General features: G+C 45.8%; 6 non-coding genes across 6 annotated transcripts; all 6 read left to right on the top strand.

The window, feature by feature from the left end:
• The first annotated feature begins 1061 nt into the window (after nucleotides 1-1061).
• LOC130335721 (U2 spliceosomal RNA) lies at nucleotides 1062-1252 on the top strand. Its single transcript, XR_008877294.1, has one exon. It is a non-coding gene; the product is annotated as a U2 spliceosomal RNA (small nuclear RNA).
• A 2088-nt stretch (nucleotides 1253-3340) lies between these two features.
• LOC130335765 (U2 spliceosomal RNA) lies at nucleotides 3341-3531 on the top strand. The gene has a single exon (XR_008877319.1). It is a non-coding gene; the product is annotated as a U2 spliceosomal RNA (small nuclear RNA).
• Nucleotides 3532-5624: 2093 nt separating this feature from the next.
• On the top strand, nucleotides 5625-5815 carry LOC130335764 (U2 spliceosomal RNA). The gene has a single exon (XR_008877318.1). It is a non-coding gene; the product is annotated as a U2 spliceosomal RNA (small nuclear RNA).
• A 2090-nt stretch (nucleotides 5816-7905) lies between these two features.
• On the top strand, nucleotides 7906-8096 carry LOC130335763 (U2 spliceosomal RNA). The gene has a single exon (XR_008877317.1). It is a non-coding gene; the product is annotated as a U2 spliceosomal RNA (small nuclear RNA).
• Nucleotides 8097-10194: 2098 nt separating this feature from the next.
• LOC130335759 (U2 spliceosomal RNA) lies at nucleotides 10195-10385 on the top strand. The gene has a single exon (XR_008877316.1). It is a non-coding gene; the product is annotated as a U2 spliceosomal RNA (small nuclear RNA).
• Nucleotides 10386-12471: 2086 nt separating this feature from the next.
• LOC130335746 (U2 spliceosomal RNA) lies at nucleotides 12472-12662 on the top strand. The gene has a single exon (XR_008877313.1). It is a non-coding gene; the product is annotated as a U2 spliceosomal RNA (small nuclear RNA).
• Nucleotides 12663-14223: the final 1561 nt, after the last annotated feature.

Genomic DNA, 14223 nt, shown 5'->3' with positions numbered 1-14223 from the left:
AAAAAAAAGAAGAAAAAGAAGAATAATACGCCCAGAAAAGAGGCGAAAAGGAGAAAAACGTAAAAAAACGTGAAAAAAAAGTAAGAGGAAGAGAAGGGAAAAAAAGGTGGAAATGGGTTTAAAAGTGATTTCGGCGGAGAAATATATATATATATATATATATATATATATATATATATATATATATACGCGCACACACACACATATATATAAACGTATTCTCCGTTGAGATATTGCAGCCGCTGCTGTGTCCAGGCCCAGGAGCCTTAGCACTGTGCTGTGATGTCACTCAATACCACTGACATCACTAGGTGTAAACAACATCTCTCCTTTGCTGTGTATGTGACTATGGAGCTGTTTGGTGATGTCGTCTATTATGGCCTTCATAGAAGCAACAGGAGATTGTTGCATCCATCTAGAACCCTCAGAACTACAGTGCTATGATGTCACTCACTTCCACAGGCCTTGCAGAGTGTAAACAACAACAACCCAGCTTTGTTGTGTATGTAACCATAGGGATTTGTGATGTCACCTAGAACCTTCACAGCAGCGACAGCTTTATGAGGAGCATCAGCACTGCTCTGCCTGAGCAGAACCATCACCGCCATAGGTTGTCAAATAACCCGGATTTAACCCACACAGGTAAGTCCAATGGGGTGCAGGCATGTCCTCTATGCTTACAGCTTCCCGTGGGTGTTGGTTTGATACCGTTTGGGGACAGCCAAGGAGGCATCTGCAGGCAACAAAGGTAGGTGTGTGCTTGTGTGTGTGTTTCCTATGCAGATCCTAAGCCCAGTGTCACATGCAAGTAGGAGGAGTAAGAAGGGTTCCTGGCAAATCCGGGTTATGGATTGCATTTAAAAAGGCCCCGTGGGAGTGCAATGGGCCCCTGTCTTGCTGCTTAGCAATAATGGTATGGGTTTAGGTTCTGCTGTGTGTACTGGTGGTTGACTGCCCCCCAGCCCAGAGTGTGCATGGAAAATTGTCTGGCAGCCTCCCTGACAGCAAGCAGTGATAGTGCCCATGAAGGGCACCTTGTTGGGCCCGCCCCTTTCACGGTTATCGCTTCTCGGCCTTTTGGCTAAGATCAAGTGTAGTATCTGTTCTTATCAGTTTAATATCTGATACGTTCCCTATCTGGGGACCATATATTAAATGGATTTTTGAGAACGGGGGCCGATTTCGAAGCTTGCTTCCGTCGCCCTATGCATTGACCCGATATGGCAGTATCTTCGGGTACAGTGCACCACCCCCTTACAGGGTTAAAAAGAAAGATTCCTACTTTCATTGCTACCTGCTTGCTGGCTAGCCAGCTAGCCAGCCCTGTGGGCCTTGCTGCTGCTGCAGCCAAAAAACAAAAGGTGGTGCTGCTGCTGCTTCTGCTGCTTCTGCTTCTGCTTGTGTCTGGCCGCTGTTGGAGCGTCCAGGCACAGGACTTCTGCTGCTGCTGACTAAATGGCCTCCTTAATTGGATCATTTGAGTAGCCAGCACACCTGTGCAGGTAGGGCATGACATGATAGGCAGCTGCCTTGATAGCGGGTGGGTGCTGAATGTTCCTAATTGACAAAATAAGATTAATGCTTATGAAGAAATATAAAATCTCATCCCTTCCCCAATATCGCGCCACACCCCTACCCCTTAATTCCCTGGTTGAACTTGATGGACATATGTCTTTTTTCGACCGTACTAACTATGTAACTATGTAACATAACATGGGGGGGGGGGGGGGTCTCCTGGCTGTTCACACAGGTGTGTCATTGCTGTACATTGACCATGCATTGCTTCTGTGGTATTGCAAAGGCAAAGACAAATGCTTCCAGCCATCCATTGCACTAATGGATTGGTCATCAGCTGGCTGTCTATGTCCCGCATCAATATAGACCAAAGTACAGAGGGTTAGGCTATGCTATTGTGCACCTACCTGATGCATCAGAAGGTGCGAGGCCCTTGCTAAATTCTGTGCACAGACTTTGAGATCTATACTTTAGACTGTATCTAAACCTGCTCCAACATGGACTGACATTCTGGCCTACTTTCAGCCGATGCGACTTGTCTGTCGCTGAACAGTCGCTTTTTATGTATTCAGCACCTATGTATAATGTTGTAAAAATGCTCTAGAAGCTAAAGTCGCAGAAATGTCACACATATTTGGCCTGCAACTTTCTGTGCGACAAATTCAGACAGGAAAAATCAGTATAAATCCTTAGAAAATTATCCCCCAGTGTCTCCATCTGCTGGCGGTATTGAATAAGCATTGCTGCACTGATGGGGTATGCATTAGACGAAAAAAAAGAAGAAAAAGAAGAATAATACGCCCAGAAAAGAGGCGAAAAGGAGAAAAACGTAAAAAAACGTGAAAAAAAAGTAAGAGGAAGAGAAGGGAAAAAAAGGTGGAAATGGGTTTAAAAGTGATTTCGGCGGAGAAATATATATATATATATATATATATATATATATATATATACGCGCACACACACACATATATATAAACGTATTCTCCGTTGAGATATTGCAGCCGCTGCTGTGTCCAGGCCCAGGAGCCTTAGCACTGTGCTGTGATGTCACTCAATACCACTGACATCACTAGGTGTAAACAACATCTCTCCTTTGCTGTGTATGTGACTATGGAGCTGTTTGGTGATGTCGTCTATTATGGCCTTCATAGAAGCAACAGGAGATTGTTGCATCCATCTAGAACCCTCAGAACTACAGTGCTATGATGTCACTCACTTCCACAGGCCTTGCAGAGTGTAAACAACAACAACCCAGCTTTGTTGTGTATGTAACCATAGGGATTTGTGATGTCACCTAGAACCTTCACAGCAGCGACAGCTTTATGAGGAGCATCAGCACTGCTCTGCCTGAGCAGAACCATCAACGCCATAGGTTGTCAAATAACCCGGATTTAACCCACACAGGTAAGTCCAATGGGGTGCAGGCATGTCCTCTATGCTTACAGCTTCCCGTGGGTGTTGGTTTGATACCGTTTGGGGACAGCCAAGGAGGCATCTGCAGGCAACAAAGGTAGGTGTGTGCTTGTGTGTGTGTGTTTCCTATGCAGATCCTAAGCCCAGTGTCACATGCAAGTAGGAGGAGTAAGAAGGGTTCCTGGCAAATCCGGGTTATGGATTGCATTTAAAAAGGCCCCGTGGGAGTGCAATGGGCCCCTGTCTTGCTGCTTAGCAATAATGGTATGGGTTTAGGTTCTGCTGTGTGTACTGGTGGTTGACTGCCCCCCAGCCCAGAGTGTGCATGGAAAATTGTCTGGCAGCCTCCCTGACAGCAAGCAGTGATAGTGCCCATGAAGGGCACCTTGTTGGGCCCGCCCCTTTCACGGTTATCGCTTCTCGGCCTTTTGGCTAAGATCAAGTGTAGTATCTGTTCTTATCAGTTTAATATCTGATACGTCCCCTATCTGGGGACCATATATTAAATGGATTTTTGAGAACGGGGGCCGATTTCGAAGCTTGCTTCCGTCGCCCTATGCATTGACCCGATATGGCAGTATCTTCGGGTACAGTGCACCACCCCCTTACAGGGTTAAAAAGAAAGATTCCTACTTTCATTGCTACCTGCTTGCTGGCTAGCCAGCTAGCCAGCCCTGTGGGCCTTGCTGCTGCTGCAGCCAAAAAACAAAAGGTGGTGCTGCTGCTGCTTCTGCTGCTTCTGCTTCTGCTTGTGTCTGGCCGCTGTTGGAGCGTCCAGGCACAGGACTTCTGCTGCTGCTGACTAAATGGCCTCCTTAATTGGATCATTTGAGTAGCCAGCACACCTGTGCAGGTAGGGCATGACATGATAGGCAGCTGCCTTGATAGCGGGTGGGTGCTGAATGTTCCCAATTGACAAAATAAGATTAATGCTTATGAAGAAATATAAAATCTCATCCCTTCCCCAATATCGCGCCACACCCCTACCCCTTAATTCCCTGGTTGAACTTGATGGACATATGTCTTTTTTCGACCGTACTAACTATGTAACTATGTAACATAACATGGGGGGGGGGGGGGGGTCTCCTGGCTGTTCACACAGGTGTGTCATTGCTGTACATTGACCATGCATTGCTTCTGTGGTATTGCAAAGGCAAAGACAAATGCTTCCAGCCATCCATTGCACTAATGGATTGGTCATCAGCTGGCTGTCTATGTCCCGCATCAATATAGACCAAAGTACAGAGGGTTAGGCTATGCTATTGTGCACCTACCTGATGCATCAGAAGGTGCGAGGCCCTTGCTAAATTCTGTGCACAGACTTTGAGATCTATACTTTAGACTGTATCTAAACCTGCTCCAACATGGACTGACATTCTGGCCTACTTTCAGCCGATGCGACTTGTCTGTCGCTGAACAGTCGCTTTTTATGTATTCAGCACCTATGTATAATGTTGTAAAAATGCTCTAGAAGCTAAAGTCGCAGAAATGTCACACATATTTGGCCTGCAACTTTCTGTGCGACAAATTCAGACAGGAAAAATCAGTATAAATCCTTAGAAAATTATCCCCCAGTGTCTCCATCTGCTGGCGGTATTGAATAAGCATTGCTGCACTGATGGGGTATGCATTAGACGAAAAAAAAGAAGAAAAAGAAGAATAATACGCCCAGAAAAGAGGCGAAAAGGAGAAAAACGTAAAAAAACGTGAAAAAAAAGTAAGAGGAAGAGAAGGGAAAAAAAGGTGGAAATGGGTTTAAAAGTGATTTCGGCGGAGAAATATATATATATATATATATATATATATATATATATATATATATACGCGCACACACACACATATATATAAACGTATTCTCCGTTGAGATATTGCAGCCGCTGCTGTGTCCAGGCCCAGGAGCCTTAGCACTGTGCTGTGATGTCACTCAATACCACTGACATCACTAGGTGTAAACAACATCTCTCCTTTGCTGTGTATGTGACTATGGAGCTGTTTGGTGATGTCGTCTATTATGGCCTTCATAGAAGCAACAGGAGATTGTTGCATCCATCTACAACCCTCAGAACTACAGTGCTATGATGTCACTCACTTCCACAGGCCTTGCAGAGTGTAAACAACAACAACCCAGCTTTGTTGTGTATGTAACCATAGGGATTTGTGATGTCACCTAGAACCTTCACAGCAGCGACAGCTTTATGAGGAGCATCAGCACTGCTCTGCCTGAGCAGAACCATGACCGCCATAGGTTGTCAAATAACCCGGATTTAACCCACACAGGTAAGTCCAATGGGGTGCAGGCATGTCCTCTATGCTTACAGCTTCCCGTGGGTGTTGGTTTGATACCGTTTGGGGACAGCCAAGGAGGCATCTGCAGGCAACAAAGGTAGGTGTGTGCTTGTGTGTGTGTTTCCTATGCAGATCCTAAGCCCAGTGTCACATGCAAGTAGGAGGAGTAAGAAGGGTTCCTGGCAAATCCGGGTTATGGATTGCATTTAAAAAGGCCCCGTGGGAGTGCAATGGGCCCCTGTCTTGCTGCTTAGCAATAATGGTATGGGTTTAGGTTCTGCTGTGTGTACTGGTGGTTGACTGCCCCCCAGCCCAGAGTGTGCATGGAAAATTGTCTGGCAGCCTCCCTGACAGCAAGCAGTGATAGTGCCCATGAAGGGCACCTTGTTGGGCCTGCCCCTTTCACGGTTATCGCTTCTCGGCCTTTTGGCTAAGATCAAGTGTAGTATCTGTTCTTATCAGTTTAATATCTGATACGTCCCCTATCTGGGGACCATATATTAAATGGATTTTTGAGAACGGGGGCCGATTTCGAAGCTTGCTTCCGTCGCCCTATGCATTGACCCGATATGGCAGTATCTTCGGGTACAGTGCACCACCCCCTTACAGGGTTAAAAAGAAAGATTCCTACTTTCATTGCTACCTGCTTGCTGGCTAGCCAGCTAGCCAGCCCTGTGGGCCTTGCTGCTGCTGCAGCCAAAAAACAAAAGGTGGTGCTGCTGCTGCTTCTGCTGCTTCTGCTTCTGCTTGTGTCTGGCCGCTGTTGGAGCGTCCAGGCACAGGACTTCTGCTGCTGCTGACTAAATGGCCTCCTTAATTGGATCATTTGAGTAGCCAGCACACCTGTGCAGGTAGGGCATGACATGATAGGCAGCTGCCTTGATAGCGGGTGGGTGCTGAATGTTCCTAATTGACAAAATAAGATTAATGCTTATGAAGAAATATAAAATCTCATCCCTTCCCCAATATCGCGCCACACCCCTACCCCTTAATTCCCTGGTTGAACTTGATGGACATATGTCTTTTTTCGACCGTACTAACTATGTAACTATGTAACATAACATGGGGGGGGGGGGGGGTCTCCTGGCTGTTCACACAGGTGTGTCATTGCTGTACATTGACCATGCATTGCTTCTGTGGTATTGCAAAGGCAAAGACAAATGCTTCCAGCCATCCATTGCACTAATGGATTGGTCATCAGCTGGCTGTCTATGTCCCGCATCAATATAGACCAAAGTACAGAGGGTTAGGCTATGCTATTGTGCACCTACCTGATGCATCAGAAGGTGCGAGGCCCTTGCTAAATTCTGTGCACAGACTTTGAGATCTATACTTTAGACTGTATCTAAACCTGCTCCAACATGGACTGACATTCTGGCCTACTTTCAGCCGATGCGACTTGTCTGTCGCTGAACAGTCGCTTTTTATGTATTCAGCACCTATGTATAATGTTGTAAAAATGCTCTAGAAGCTAAAGTCGCAGAAATGTCACACATATTTGGCCTGCAACTTTCTGTGCGACAAATTCAGACAGGAAAAATCAGTATAAATCCTTAGAAAATTATCCCCCAGTGTCTCCATCTGCTGGCGGTATTGAATAAGCATTGCTGCACTGATGGGGTATGCATTAGACGAAAAAAAAGAAGAAAAAGAAGAATAATACGCCCAGAAAAGAGGCGAAAAGGAGAAAAACGTAAAAAAACGTGAAAAAAAAGTAAGAGGAAGAGAAGGGAAAAAAAGGTGGAAATGGGTTTAAAAGTGATTTCGGCGGAGAAATATATATATATATATATATATATATATATATATATATATATACGCGCACACACACACATATATATAAACGTATTCTCCGTTGAGATATTGCAGCCGCTGCTGTGTCCAGGCCCAGGAGCCTTAGCACTGTGCTGTGATGTCACTCAATACCACTGACATCACTAGGTGTAAACAACATCTCTCCTTTGCTGTGTATGTGACTATGGAGCTGTTTGGTGATGTCGTCTATTATGGCCTTCATAGAAGCAACAGGAGATTGTTGCATCCATCTAGAACCCTCAGAACTACAGTGCTATGATGTCACTCACTTCCACAGGCCTTGCAGAGTGTAAACAACAACAACCCAGCTTTGTTGTGTATGTAACCATAGGGATTTGTGATGTCACCTAGAACCTTCACAGCAGCGACAGCTTTATGAGGAGCATCAGCACTGCTCTGCCTGAGCAGAACCATCACCGCCATAGGTTGTCAAATAACCCGGATTTAACCCACACAGGTAAGTCCAATGGGGTGCAGGCATGTCCTCTATGCTTACAGCTTCCCGTGGGTGTTGGTTTGATACCGTTTGGGGACAGCCAAGGAGGCATCTGCAGGCAACAAAGGTAGGTGTGTGCTTGTGTGTGTGTTTCCTATGCAGATCCTAAGCCCAGTGTCACATGCAAGTAGGAGGAGTAAGAAGGGTTCCTGGCAAATCCGGGTTATGGATTGCATTTAAAAAGGCCCCGTGGGAGTGCAATGGGCCCCTGTCTTGCTGCTTAGCAATAATGGTATGGGTTTAGGTTCTGCTGTGTGTACTGGTGGTTGACTGCCCCCCAGCCCAGAGTGTGCATGGAAAATTGTCTGGCAGCCTCCCTGACAGCAAGCAGTGATAGTGCCCATGAAGGGCACCTTGTTGGGCCTGCCCCTTTCACGGTTATCGCTTCTCGGCCTTTTGGCTAAGATCAAGTGTAGTATCTGTTCTTATCAGTTTAATATCTGATACGTCCCCTATCTGGGGACCATATATTAAATGGATTTTTGAGAACGGGGGCCGATTTCGAAGCTTGCTTCCGTCGCCCTATGCATTGACCCGATATGGCAGTATCTTCGGGTACAGTGCACCACCCCCTTACAGGGTTAAAAAGAAAGATTCCTACTTTCATTGCTACCTGCTTGCTGGCTAGCCAGCTAGCCAGCCCTGTGGGCCTTGCTGCTGCTGCAGCCAAAAAACAAAAGGTGGTGCTGCTGCTGCTTCTGCTGCTTCTGCTTCTGCTTGTGTCTGGCCGCTGTTGGAGCGTCCAGGCACAGGACTTCTGCTGCTGCTGACTAAATGGCCTCCTTAATTGGATCATTTGAGTAGCCAGCACACCTGTGCAGGTAGGGCATGACATGATAGGCAGCTGCCTTGATAGCGGGTGGGTGCTGAATGTTCCTAATTGACAAAATAAGATTAATGCTTATGAAGAAATATAAAATCTCATCCCTTCCCCAATATCGCGCCACACCCCTACCCCTTAATTCCCTGGTTGAACTTGATGGACATATGTCTTTTTTCGACCGTACTAACTATGTAACTATGTAACATAACATGGGGGGGGGGGGGGGGGTCTCCTGGCTGTTCACACAGGTGTGTCATTGCTGTACATTGACCATGCATTGCTTCTGTGGTATTGCAAAGGCAAAGACAAATGCTTCCAGCCATCCATTGCACTAATGGATTGGTCATCAGCTGGCTGTCTATGTCCCGCATCAATATAGACCAAAGTACAGAGGGTTAGGCTATGCTATTGTGCACCTACCTGATGCATCAGAAGGTGCGAGGCCCTTGCTAAATTCTGTGCACAGACTTTGAGATCTATACTTTAGACTGTATCTAAACCTGCTCCAACATGGACTGACATTCTGGCCTACTTTCAGCCGATGCGACTTGTCTGTCGCTGAACAGTCGCTTTTTATGTATTCAGCACCTATGTATAATGTTGTAAAAATGCTCTAGAAGCTAAAGTCGCAGAAATGTCACACATATTTGGCCTGCAACTTTCTGTGCGACAAATTCAGACAGGAAAAATCAGTATAAATCCTTAGAAAATTATCCCCCAGTGTCTCCATCTGCTGGCGGTATTGAATAAGCATTGCTGCACTGATGGGGTATGCATTAGACGAAAAAAAAGAAGAAAAAGAAGAATAATACGCCCAGAAAAGAGGCGAAAAGGAGAAAAACGTAAAAAAACGTGAAAAAAAAGTAAGAGGAAGAGAAGGGAAAAAAAGGTGGAAATGGGTTTAAAAGTGATTTCGGCGGAGAAATATATATATATATATATATATATATATATATATATATATATATATATACGCGCACACACACACATATATATAAACGTATTCTCCGTTGAGATATTGCAGCCGCTGCTGTGTCCAGGCCCAGGAGCCTTAGCACTGTGCTGTGATGTCACTCAATACCACTGACATCACTAGGTGTAAACAACATCTCTCCTTTGCTGTGTATGTGACTATGGAGCTGTTTGGTGATGTCGTCTATTATGGCCTTCATAGAAGCAACAGGAGATTGTTGCATCCATCTAGAACCCTCAGAACTACAGTGCTATGATGTCACTCACTTCCACAGGCCTTGCAGAGTGTAAACAACAACAACCCAGCTTTGTTGTGTATGTAACCATAGGGATTTGTGATGTCACCTAGAACCTTCACAGCAGCGACAGCTTTATGAGGAGCATCAGCACTGCTCTGCCTGAGCAGAACCATCACCGCCATAGGTTGTCAAATAACCCGGATTTAACCCACACAGGTAAGTCCAATGGGGTGCAGGCATGTCCTCTATGCTTACAGCTTCCCGTGGGTGTTGGTTTGATACCGTTTGGGGACAGCCAAGGAGGCATCTGCAGGCAACAAAGGTAGGTGTGTGCTTGTGTGTGTGTTTCCTATGCAGATCCTAAGCCCAGTGTCACATGCAAGTAGGAGGAGTAAGAAGGGTTCCTGGCAAATCCGGGTTATGGATTGCATTTAAAAAGGCCCCGTGGGAGTGCAATGGGCCCCTGTCTTGCTGCTTAGCAATAATGGTATGGGTTTAGGTTCTGCTGTGTGTACTGGTGGTTGACTGCCCCCCAGCCCAGAGTGTGCATGGAAAATTGTCTGGCAGCCTCCCTGACAGCAAGCAGTGATAGTGCCCATGAAGGGCACCTTGTTGGGCCCGCCCCTTTCACGGTTATCGCTTCTCGGCCTTTTGGCTAAGATCAAGTGTAGTATCTGTTCTTATCAGTTTAATATCTGATACGTCCCCTATCTGGGGACCATATATTAAATGGATTTTTGAGAACGGGGGCCGATTTCGAAGCTTGCTTCCGTCGCCCTATGCATTGACCCGATATGGCAGTATCTTCGGGTACAGTGCACCACCCCCTTACAGGGTTAAAAAGAAAGATTCCTACTTTCATTGCTACCTGCTTGCTGGCTAGCCAGCTAGCCAGCCCTGTGGGCCTTGCTGCTGCTGCAGCCAAAAAACAAAAGGTGGTGCTGCTGCTGCTTCTGCTTCTGCTTGTGTCTGGCCGCTGTTGGAGCGTCCAGGCACAGGACTTCTGCTGCTGACTAAATGGCCTCCTTAATTGGATCATTTGAGTAGCCAGCACACCTGTGCAGGTAGGGCATGACATGATAGGCAGCTGCCTTGATAGCGGGTGGGTGCTGAATGTTCCTAATTGACAAAATAAGATTAATGCTTATGAAGAAATATAAAATCTCATCCCTTCCCCAATATCGCGCCACACCCCTACCCCTTAATTCCCTGGTTGAACTTGATGGACATATGTCTTTTTTCGACCGTACTAACTATGTAACTATGTAACATAACATGGGGGGGGGGGGGGGGGGGTCTCCTGGCTGTTCACACAGGTGTGTCATTGCTGTACATTGACCATGCATTGCTTCTGTGGTATTGCAAAGGCAAAGACAAATGCTTCCAGCCATCCATTGCACTAATGGATTGGTCATCAGCTGGCTGTCTATGTCCCGCATCAATATAGACCAAAGTACAGAGGGTTAGGCTATGCTATTGTGCACCTACCTGATGCATCAGAAGGTGCGAGGCCCTTGCTAAATTCTGTGCACAGACTTTGAGATCTATACTTTAGACTGTATCTAAACCTGCTCCAACATGGACTGACATTCTGGCCTACTTTCAGCCGATGCGACTTGTCTGTCGCTGAACAGTCGCTTTTTATGTATTCAGCACCTATGTATAATGTTGTAAAAATGCTCTAGAAGCTAAAGTCGCAGAAATGTCACACATATTTGGCCTGCAACTTTCTGTGCGACAAATTCAGACAGGAAAAATCAGTATAAATCCTTAGAAAATTATCCCCCAGTGTCTCCATCTGCTGGCGGTATTGAATAAGCATTGCTGCACTGATGGGGTATGCATTAGACGAAAAAAAAGAAGAAAAAGAAGAATAATACGCCCAGAAAAGAGGCGAAAAGGAGAAAAACGTAAAAAAACGTGAAAAAAAAGTAAGAGGAAGAGAAGGGAAAAAAAGGTGGAAATGGGTTTAAAAGTGATTTCGGCGGAGAAATATATATATATATATATATATATATATATATATATATATATATATATGCGCACACACACACATATATATAAACGTATTCTCCGTTGAGATATTGCAGCCGCTGCTGTGTCCAGGCCCAGGAGCCTTAGCACTGTGCTGTGATGTCACTCAATACCACTGACATCACTAGGTGTAAACAACATCTCTCCTTTGCTGTGTATGTGACTATGGAGCTGTTTGGTGATGTCGTCTATTATGGCCTTCATAGAAGCAACAGGAGATTGTTGCATCCATCTAGAACCCTCAGAACTACAGTGCTATGATGTCACTCACTTCCACAGGCCTTGCAGAGTGTAAACAACAACAACCCAGCTTTGTTGTGTATGTAACCATAGGGATTTGTGATGTCACCTAGAACCTTCACAGCAGCGACAGCTTTATGAGGAGCATCAGCACTGCTCTGCCTGAGCAGAACCATCACCGCCATAGGTTGTCAAATAACCCGGGTTTAACCCACACAGGTAAGTCCAATGGGGTGCAGGCATGTCCTCTATGCTTACAGCTTCCCGTGGGTGTTGGTTTGATACCGTTTGGGGACAGCCAAGGAGGCATCTGCAGGCAACAAAGGTAGGTGTGTGCTTGTGTGTGTGTTTCCTATGCAGATCCTAAGCCCAGTGTCACATGCAAGTAGGAGGAGTAAGAAGGGTTCCTGGCAAATCCGGGTTATGGATTGCATTTAAAAAGGCCCCGTGGGAGTGCAATGGGCCCCTGTCTTGCTGCTTAGCAATAATGGTATGGGTTTAGGTTCTGCTGTGTGTACTGGTGGTTGACTGCCCCCCAGCCCAGAGTGTGCATGGAAAATTGTCTGGCAGCCTCCCTGACAGCAAGCAGTGATAGTGCCCATGAAGGGCACCTTGTTGGGCCCGCCCCTTTCACGGTTATCGCTTCTCGGCCTTTTGGCTAAGATCAAGTGTAGTATCTGTTCTTATCAGTTTAATATCTGATACGTCCCCTATCTGGGGACCATATATTAAATGGATTTTTGAGAACGGGGGCCGATTTCGAAGCTTGCTTCCGTCGCCCTATGCATTGACCCGATATGGCAGTATCTTCGGGTACAGTGCACCACCCCCTTACAGGGTTAAAAAGAAAGATTCCTACTTTCATTGCTACCTGCTTGCTGGCTAGCCAGCTAGCCAGCCCTGTGGGCCTTGCTGCTGCTGCAGCCAAAAAACAAAAGGTGGTGCTGCTGCTGCTTCTGCTGCTTCTGCTTCTGCTTGTGTCTGGCCGCTGTTGGAGCGTCCAGGCACAGGACTTCTGCTGCTGCTGACTAAATGGCCTCCTTAATTGGATCATTTGAGTAGCCAGCACACCTGTGCAGGTAGGGCATGACATGATTGGCAGCTGCCTTGATAGCGGGTGGGTGCTGAATGTTCCTAATTGACAAAATAAGATTAATGCTTATGAAGAAATATAAAATCTCATCCCTTCCCCAATATCGTGCCACACCCCTACCCCTTAATTCCCTGGTTGAACTTGATGGACATATGTCTTTTTTCGACCGTACTAACTATGTAACTATGTAACATAACATGGGGGGGGGGGGGGGGGGTCTCCTGGCTGTTCACACAGGTGTGTCATTGCTGTACATTGACCATGCATTGCTTCTGTGGTATTGCAAAGGCAAAGACAAATGCTTCCAGCCATCCATTGCACTAATGGATTGGTCATCAGCTGGCTGTCTATGTCCCGCATCAATATAGACCAAAGTACAGAGGGTTAGGCTATGCTATTGTGCACCTACCTGATGCATCAGAAGGTGCGAGGCCCTTGCTAAATTCTGTGCACAGACTTTGAGATCTATACTTTAGACTGTATCTAAACCTGCTCCAACATGGACTGACATTCTGGCCTACTTTCAGCCGATGCGACTTGTCTGTCGCTGAACAGTCGCTTTTTATGTATTCAGCACCTATGTATAATGTTGTAAAAATGCTCTAGAAGCTAAAGTCGCAGAAATGTCACACATATTTGGCCTGCAACTTTCTGTGCGACAAATTCAGACAGGAAAAATCAGTATAAATCCTTAGAAAATTATCCCCCAGTGTCTCCATCTGCTGGCGGTATTGAATAAGCGTTGCTGCACTGATGGGGTATGCATTAGACGAAAAAAAAGAAGAAAAAGAAGAATAATACGCCCAGGAAAGAGGCGAAAAGGAGAAAAACGTAAAAAAACGTGAAAAAAAAGTAAGAGGAAGAGAAGGGAAAAAAAGGTGGAAATGGGTTTAAAAGTGATTTCGGCGGAGAAATATATATATATATATATATATATATATATATATATATATATATATACACGCGCACACACACACATATATATAAATGTATTCTCCGTTGAGATATTGCAGCCGCTGCTGTGTCCAGGCCCAGGAGCCTTAGCACTGTGCTGTGATGTCACTCAATACCACTGACATCACTAAGTGTAAACAACATCTCACCTTTGCTGTGTATGTGACTATGGAGCTGTTTGGTGATGTCGTCTATTATGGCCTTCATAGAAGCAACAGGAGATTGTTGCATCCATCTAGAACCCTCAGAACTACAGTGCTATGATGTCACTCACTTCCACAGGCCTTGCAGAGTGTAAACAACAACAACCCAGCTTTGTTGTGTATGTAACCATAGGGATTGT

Source organism: Hyla sarda, unplaced genomic scaffold (assembly GCF_029499605.1).
Source record: "Hyla sarda isolate aHylSar1 unplaced genomic scaffold, aHylSar1.hap1 scaffold_456, whole genome shotgun sequence".
NCBI lineage: Eukaryota > Metazoa > Chordata > Amphibia > Anura > Hylidae > Hyla > Hyla sarda.
Note: the sequence above shows the minus strand (reverse complement) of the source record. Positions and strands in the feature narration are given on the sequence as shown.